The 9012-nt window shown below is 43.7% G+C and overlaps 1 long non-coding RNA gene across 1 annotated transcript; it reads left to right on the top strand.

The window, feature by feature from the left end:
• The first annotated feature begins 6593 nt into the window (after positions 1–6593).
• Positions 6594–8567, top strand: LOC121437744. Its single transcript, XR_005973009.1, has 3 exons — positions 6594–6704; positions 7731–7865; positions 8100–8567. It is a non-coding gene; the product is annotated as an uncharacterized LOC121437744 (long non-coding RNA).
• The last annotated feature ends 445 nt before the right edge of the window (positions 8568–9012 follow it).

Here is a 9012-nt window from a genome sequence, read left to right as displayed (position 1 = left end):
TGACAGCCAATCACTTTCCTGATTAGGCTGTCAGTGCCTTCAGGGAGGACAAGGAAACCAGTTAGCTAACATTTGTCCTCTTGCCTCATTGTAGTGGCATTTCAATTGTATCTTAATAAGTAAAGACTGTCTGAAGATCAGAGAGTAAAACAGTCCCACTAATCAGCCCTACAGACCAGGTTATGGTAACATGACATGCACTTTTAATCCCAGTAGCCACACTAGTTGCCATAGAAACCGGACAGTGCATGCCTTTAATCACAGTGGTACACACTTTTTTAATCCCAGTCCTGGAGAGAATTATAAAACTGGAGGAAGTAGCTCTCAGCATACAGTCTCATTCTGAGATTCTGAGAGGCAGGATTGCCATTTCTGAACTGAGGTTGAGGTAAGAGATAGTGGCTGGCTATTTTGCTTTTCAGGTCTTCAGGTTGAACCCCAATTTCTGTCTCTGAATTTTTATTAATCATGCTTCACTTCATCTCATCTTCACTAACCCTTTCCTGCCAGGATTAGAGCCACATTATAAGTTTCAGGCCAGCCTGGGCTACTTGAGACTGTCTCAAACAAACAAATAACCAAAAGACCAACAACAAACAGAGATGGCCCCTCTGTTTCTTTTCCTTGAATTTGGGTGGGCTTGTGACCATTTTGTAAATGTGGCTACCTGATTTCCAAGGTTTCATATGAGAGTGTGATTTAGTCTCTCCAGGCTCACTCTCTTGGGCACTTGGGATACTCAACACCATGCTGTGGGTCTCTCAAGCAGTCTGATAGACAGACCCACAGGGAGAGGACTAATGGCAATTGGTTGCCACCTCATAAGAGAGCTGTCTCAGCCATGGCTCCTCCAACCAGGGTCCCACTGCCTCTGCTGATCCCATGCGAGGCTGAGAATAGCTGTTTCATGCCAAAGTTACAAGCCGGTTTGTTATGTAGCAGTAGACAGTGGGGATGGGGGTGCTGTGTAGAAATCCCTGTTTCTTCGGTGTCTCCTCTTGTTTCTCACTCAGTCCTTGGGTTAGATGTCAAGGACAAAACAGGAGGTGGGGAGCTGGAGGAGAGATTTGAAGTCTGAAATTGTATTGCTAAGCTTGTTTAGAAGTTAGGAGTGATGAGACCTGCACAGCTTTGGGGTTGACCTAACTGAGGTGACAGGAGATGAAGAAAGAGGCACACATACAGAAAAGGTGTGTGAAGAGTCCAAGAATAAGAATATAAAAATGTAGATTCCAGAAATAAGAATGTAGAAATGAAGATATATAAAGGAGAATGAGAGCAGGCTGTCAGCAACTTTCTCAGCAGCTTGAGGATTAACAATTAACAGTGGGTTGATTTTACAACCCATTGCTCTACTTGCAAGGCTGAAGCAGCCCTCTGCATACTCAGGGTGGCTCTGCAAACTGAGGATCAGGTTTTAGATACCCCAACCCCCTCCCCCGCCACTCATGACCAGAAATTGATGTGAGCTGAGTTAACTTTCAAATAATAGGATGTTTGCGACTTTTGACGTTTTGGTTTTATATTGTCCCATATCCTTTCCTGCTATGAGAAACTGGCAGTGTCAGGGGAGGTGTAGAGCCTTGGTAAACACTATCAAGGAATGCCAGGAAAGACAATGGACTAAACACAACACTAGATTAACTGAAAAACTCTGTTAATGGAAAGTGCAGAGAAGGGCAATTTGTATCCGAGTTTTGTCTTGAGATTGTAAAAATTCTTTTGTTATTGTCTAATGTTTGATATAAAATGAGGAGTTAAAAAGTTGGCCTTTGCCACAGCCTTACAAGTCCATTTCTGGCTGTGGTCTCAGCTAACTGATAAGCTTTTTGTGCCCCATGGACATTTATTTTGTAATTTTTTTTTATTTTTTTCTTGGAATAAAGTCTGCTTCTGGTTTATTAGACTTTGATGGTCTGTCCTTTATGTGACCCCCGTGGACCCAACAGTGGGCTGTGTGCTCTGATGGAGATGCACCACCAACAGCAACCTTGAAACACAACACTATACGTCTGAGTAAAGGAGGCAGGTGTTGTATAGACAACTAGGTTCATTCCTGTTTATAATTAGACCTCTGTTTCTCAAGGATTAGGCTATGCCACACCTGTAACCTTAACTGCAAATGCCTGTCCCAGAAATGGCAATCATGTCCTTTTTTTCCAAAAAAAATTAATAACCATCTTACAACCCTATCTTTGCTTCAAAAGGTTGTTATGACTACCTTGTTCCAACCACCTTATAGTCATGTCTTTGTTTCAGGAGGTTAATCTGACTTGTTATGTTTATGTTCTGCCCTGTAACCCTACCTATTTTGCTCACCAAATCCCCCATTTAGAAAACCCCTATACCTTAGCTATAAAAACCTTGTCTTCTTCACATCTCAAAGGCAGCCTGTGTACAATAAAAAATACTTTAATTAATTGCTTACTTTAATTAATTTAGCCATGATGATTTTGGTCAATGGTCTTTTTTTCTCCCAAGTTTGAGACTAACAGCTTCTATTACTTTTTGTTTCCATTTTCTTTTTTTTTTTTTTTTTTTTTTTTTTTTTTTGGTTTTTCGAGACAGGGTTTCTCTGTGGTTTTGGAGCCTGTCCTGGAACTAGCTCTTGTAGACCAGGCTGGTCTCGAACTCACAGAGATCTGCCTGCCTCTGCCTCCCAAGTGCTGGGATTAAAGGCGTGCGCCACCACCGCCTGGCTTGTTTCCATTTTTTATTGACTATTTTTAACTAGAGGTGTGTGTGTGTGTGTGTGTGTGTGTGTGTGTGTGTGTGCATGTACACGCGTGGGTATGTGAATGTGAGTCAAGCTGCCAGTGGAGGCCAGGGGCATCAGATCCCTGGAGTTGGATGGAGTTTCAGATGTTTATGAGCCAACCTGTTGTGGGTGCTGAACCAGGTCCTTTGGAAAAGCAGCAAACACTCTTAACCAGTGGGAAACCTCTCTAGTCCTTTGAGAATTCACTCAAAATGATCATTGAGACATAGAAGGAGTTACTAGGTGAATAGATGCTTTTACACTGGCCCCATTCCTGGAGCTGAGCCCATTAGAGAGTGAAGCCAGGTATGCCGCAGGACTTGGGGAGAAAGCAGCAGTTCAGAGTCAGGAGTCTTAGCTTTAAGTGGGTACTTGTTCATCCAGACTTGGCTGAGAGACCCTTCTTTCCTGTTGTTGACCACTGTCACCAGAGGGTTCCCCCAGTGCCCCTCCCCGGTCCCCGCCCTCCTCACCCCCAACACTGGATATCCAGACTATGCAAATCAGCTTATGCATTTCCTGGCAAGCTGGAACCCAAGCCCATGCCTTGAACATTGCCTTGCACTGATAGAAGTTTCTAGGTGGTTGCCCAAAACACCTCAAGAAACTGCCCTGGAGTTCAGAGCCTTTTTTTTTTTAAAGAAGGGTGATGGTGGTAGTCAAATAACTTTATTCAGAGGGTTGAGAAAAGGGAGGTAAGTGACATACCAGATCTGATGTCCTTGGCAAGGTAGATCTTCCTGGCCTCCTTATGACTAAAAGCCAAGTTCTCTAAACCTCAATCTGACACCCTCACTGCAGACATAGCAGTTAAGACATCTTTCTCTTGTCTGCCATGAGGATGTGCATGCTAAGTTCCTACAATAAATGTTTGGGATCTCGCTGATCGCTTTGACAGTTAATTTCATCTGTGTTGAAGATGCTGCTTTCAGATTCTTGGGTTCAAACCATCTCTTCTGCCTTAGTTGGGACTACAGACACAGCTGTCTATAGACACAGCTTTCTTACCTATCACAGGGTTTCTTTGGGATTTCAGCCAGCCCATCCTGGGAAGGTCTGGGACTAGCTGGCTGGATTTGGCCCAGATGAAACACCACAGTACCCTCTGAACATCTAACAGTTCCAGGGTCCATTTGGTTGCACACACATCCCTTTGGGAAGAAATAAGTTCTTTGAAAACAAAGATCATATCTTTGATATTTCCCTGATGCTTCAATTAGCAAAACATAACACGCTTCGAATATAAAGAAATGCCTAGATGGCCCGTGTATCCTAATTTTCCCTTACAATACTGATTCTCAGCCTTTCTGTTCCTTCTCTCCATAATCACACCTGTCAGATCAAGTGTTTTGATGGTTTATAAATTGGGTGTTTTCTTTAGACGTTGTGTATTGTATGTCATCAACTTTAATATTTTTCTCTTGGTTTTTGTTTTTTAAGTAAACTTACTAGAAACATGTCCATTTGCAGATGACCTAGAAAGAGGAGCAGATGCTTGCCATTTTTCCTAGCCTTACTGGTTGCAGTACTCATCTTTCTTGTGTTCCCTTGGAGGGTTAGAGTTTGTAGGAGGCCATGATTTGTGGGAGGTGTTTGCCTGAGCAAGAAGGGAATCTGGGAAACCAAGCTGTATGAGCGCAGGAGAATTTGTAACCAAACAGCTAATTGTGAAAAACTGTCTCTACCCAGAACCCCCAGTTCCTAGTGTTCCTAGTGTTGTTGGTTTGAGTCCTCTGAAGCTCTGGTTTGGGGGGTTCCCATAGTCTTGGATCTCTTGTTTTACTTTGTTCTGGTTTGTCTATAATCCTTAAATAAAACATAAGATCCATCACTAATTGAGGCTTGGGGAAACAAGAGAAGGCAATGGGACACACGTGTCACAAAAGAAGACAGGGATAGTAACTGGGGGAAAGGGCACAGGCCAGCCAAGTGGGAAGAGGAGGTGTGGAGGAAGGTGACTTGGGGAAGTGAAGAACAAAGTGCAAGGATAAAACTATGTGGAAATTAAGTGTGAAATGCCATGTATGTATTGTCTTTGAAATTCACTTTTCATTATGTTAACCAAAACCAATAAACACAGGATTGCTGTGTCTGTGGATACACAGCCACCCGTGCCCTACCAACTCATTGACTTTGGATATCTTTTCATATCTGTATAAATGTCCATCTTCCCCACCTCTTCTCGGTTGTGTTTCCTGAGACAGGATTTCTCAGACTTCCCAGGCAAACTTTGACCACTGTGTCCTCCTGCCTTTACTCCATGTGCTGAGGTTAGAGGTAAGCACTACCATGCCTGGCTCTTATTCTTCTTAACAGCTAAGTTGACTTTTACTATAGAGATACAACATTAAGTGTTGAACGGTGTGTTTGTATTGGAAGCAACTCTAGTTTATTTTTCTCCTAGGAAATGCTCCAGATCATTTGTATGCTTAGACGTCCTTGAGGAAAACGTACCGGACCCACTGAAATTTGAGATTCTAAAAGATTGCCCCTGAAGAGTTAGTGCGTTTCGGAAGGGAAAACGAGTCCCTTCTTAGGTTTGAAAGCCCGTGTGTCTGCTTGGAAAGCCAGGCATGGAACAATAGATGTCGGAGGTTTAGGCTTGGTTGGAGACACTTGCGGAGCAGTGGCCCCTGGACGCTGTTGGAGACAGCTTGCCTCCCTCCTGGATTCCCCGGCAAGCCTTGAGCTCTCAGTCCTTCACCTGGGTCTCAGCGCTCTGTGGGAATCCGGTTTCTTAGTCATCTCTTGATTCAAAGCCAAGGCAAAAAGTCAGCGAACAGGAAATACCTGTTCCTTAGCCCCGGGTTGCTGGAACGGTCTGCCATTTCCCAGTTACATTTCTTAAAGATGTATTTATTCTTGATTGCATAGTTATTAGTGCCTCTCCTTGTGGTCTGGTGGGTGTGGCCTACTGGAAGAGACACAATCAAATACTGGTCTAGAGCTAAACAGTTTGAATTTTCAGTGTAAACGTCGGGCAGGCTTGGTGGTACACGCCTTTATTCCAGATTTTTGAGTTCAATGCCAGCCCGGCTTACCGAATTCCAGCGTCTCCCCGACTCCATGCCACAAAAGGCAGTGTACATTTAGAAAAATGACTTAGTAAATTTTTTTTTGCACTGCCATTGGGTGCCAGTTTAGTGGATTATAAGAGTGTACGCCGGATGGGGTGCAGGTATCCTGAGACGGGGTATCCTGAGGATCCGACAGGGTGGACAGTGGACTTGACCCTAGTGGATGCTCTGCGCCACTGTGTGGAACGGTTAAAGAGAGCTGGCTGTCGGGCAGGAAACTGTATGGGTTTTGATGACAGAGTGGCGAGAAAAGAAAAAAATGCGCTTGCTTCCGCTGGCCGGTGACCTGCCTGGAGCAGAGTCGAGGTATCTTACCAAGGACCAGGAAATGACTCAGATTTGCTGAGTCAGCACCATGGGCCCCTTCCCACGCAAGGCGAATGGGTGGGTATCTGGGTAGTTGGGCTCTCCCAGATGTGCTGGGTGCGGGGATCTCTGGGGCCAGACGTCGGGAAGCAGCAATCCAGATTTCTGCACCCAGATTCAGATGTAGACCTAAGAGCCACACCTGCAGTCAACGGAAACTTCAGAACCCGCTCCCCACCTCGGTTCCCCGCCCTTCCGGAAGCCCAGCCGCACCGGCCCTCTTCTCCCTCCCCACTTCCCTACGCGCGCGCGCACACACACACGCACACGCGCGCGCGCACGTACACACACACACACCTCCACAGGGGAAGGAAAAGTACCCTTGGGCAGGGAGTCGTGTCTTACTCAGGTCACACTGCTTCCCACTTCTACTAAGGAGGAATTTGAGAGTTAAAGGAAGCTACTTACCCCAGCAAAATTACTCATCATTGCTGCTTGCCATCCGAGTCCGGCAGTGTCTCATCTCTCTCTCTCTTTCCCCCTCTGTCACGTCGTTTTTATAGGTAATTTATAGAAGGATCAGTGATAACTTTATTTGGTGGTGGAGCACGCCTGTAATCCGGGGGGGGGGGGGGTATTGAGATGGGAGGATCACTGCAAGTGACAGCAAATTCCAGGTGAGAAACCGGTTCAAAAACCAAACAAACCAACACCTCCCCAAACCACACATACATTTGCTTATATTATGCATATTTGAATTTGTGTGTCTAACTATGTGTAACAGATATAATGTATTTTAATTAACTGTTTAAAATTCTTAAGCATGAACCTGAAATATATTAACCTTTTAAGTATCAATTCCAAATTTAATCTGTAACAGGCTCTAATTTAGTTTTCTTTGTTAGTTTTTCTTCTGTTTGTTTTATCTTTTTGTCTTTTTCTTTCTTTCTTTCTTTTTTTGTTTTGTTTTGTTTTTTCGAGGCAGAGTTTTTTTAGTTTTTGGAGACAGGTTCCAAGTCCTGGCTGTCCTGGAACTCACTTTGTAGACCAGGCTGGCCTCGAACTCAGGGAGATCTGCCTACCTCTACCTCCCAAGTGCTGGGATTAAAGGCCTGCGCCACCACTGCTTAGCTTTCTTCTGTTTTGTTGTTGTTGTTGTTGTTGCACTTGCATTGATAAAAAGGCAATTCATTTAAAAAGCCTGTGATGACTCTGGATTTTTGTTGAAAAATGGTGGCTGTCCTCTTTGTTTCCTCAGTGCAAACCATTTATATATAATGATTCAAATGGCTTATCCAATTTCTTTCTTTACATCCATTTCTACTAGCTGCCTAGTTACAGTTATCCATCTGGTATCTGTCTGGTTAGACAGAAACTACCTTGGGTGCGTTCTAGTGTGCCAACGTGTGAGATCGAAGAATAACACCCTGTTCTTTCTGCAGAACAAGATGACTCAAGTTCTTGCACAACACTGTGCTTTGAACTAGCGGGAGAACACTGCATCCTCTGTCACTGATGGGTTCTTGAAAGCTCTTTATGGAGAGCACAGTGGCAACTGTTGTCTGACCCACCTGTTGGCTTCTCTCTAGCGCTGTCTTCTCCACTCAGCATTTGTCTTTGGGAGAGACACATAGGCCGATGTGGGATTCCCCTCTGTCTGCTGTGAATATATTACTACTGGCTAATGAAGAAGCTGCTTTGGCCTATGGCAGTGCAAAATATAGGTAGGTGGGAAAACTAAACAATGCAGAGAGAAAGAAGGCAGAGAGACAGATGCCACGTAGTTGCCAAAGGAGAAAGCTGTCAGAACCTTACCGGTAAGCCACAGCCTTGTGGCAACACACAGATTAATAGAAATGGGTTAATTTAAGATATGTGAGCTAGATAGGAATTAGGAATATGCCTAAGCCTTTGGCCAAGCAGTGTTGTAATTAATATATTTTTGTGTGATTATTTAGGTCTGGGTGGCTGAGAGAATATACAGCTGAGAGGAAGGAAGATGGGCATCCGCCCACCCAGACAGGGCTGCCACAAGCCCTGAGATGAAAATATCTCAGGAGGAAGACACTTCACTCTCCAGGGTACTGTCATGTGAAGATTCATAATACAAAATTTCACCATTATGTGGTCAGTTTCACCATCCCTGCCAGAGGATGCAATGGCTTGCCATAATTGTACTAATTTAGTAATTACACAATGTGTTCTTTGGCTGGTGTTCTTTTTGCCTTTATGTGAAGAAAAGAAAGTTCCAAATCCCTAAATGTGTCCGAACACTGAACTGGAAACTTAAGAAAAACAAAACAACAATGACAAAAATCTCACAAAACTTTTAGGAGTTGGCTTTGATGGTTTGACCATTGCCATGGCAACAGTGAAGGATATAGATAATGACAAGGTGATGTCTTATTTCTTCTCTACAAAATCTATGTAATACCATCATTGCTTTTTAAAATAAAAAAAAAACCTCTTTTTTAGTAAAATTGAGATAATGACATGGTAGTTCCTAGGTAAAGAAAATAAGGTGTTTTTAAGATGCAATTTAAACATTTGACGTTGTCTATACTGATCATATATAGCACTTGGCATCTTCATTATTAAAAAGTTCCTGAATAGCAAACCAAATCTACTTTATAAAATCTACACAATAATATTTATATTTGATGCAGAAATTGAAAGATCGAAGAAAAATACTAACATTTGACTTAAAACATCTGCCCTGGTGTATGGTGGGAAACACCTGCAATTGCTATACTAGGAGTGGGTGTGGAGGGGTGGAGAGGTGAGTGTGGAGGGGTGTAGGGTTGAGTGTGGAAGGGTGTGGAGTGGGTGTGGAGGGGTGTGGGTGGGTATGGTGGGGAATGGGGGTGAGTG

The sequence above is a fragment of the Microtus oregoni genome, unplaced genomic scaffold (genome assembly GCF_018167655.1).
Source record: "Microtus oregoni isolate MIOR12 unplaced genomic scaffold, Mior012 000054F_ref0000373, whole genome shotgun sequence".
NCBI classification, from domain to species: Eukaryota; Metazoa; Chordata; class Mammalia; order Rodentia; family Cricetidae; genus Microtus; species Microtus oregoni.
Note: the sequence above shows the minus strand (reverse complement) of the source record. Positions and strands in the feature narration are given on the sequence as shown.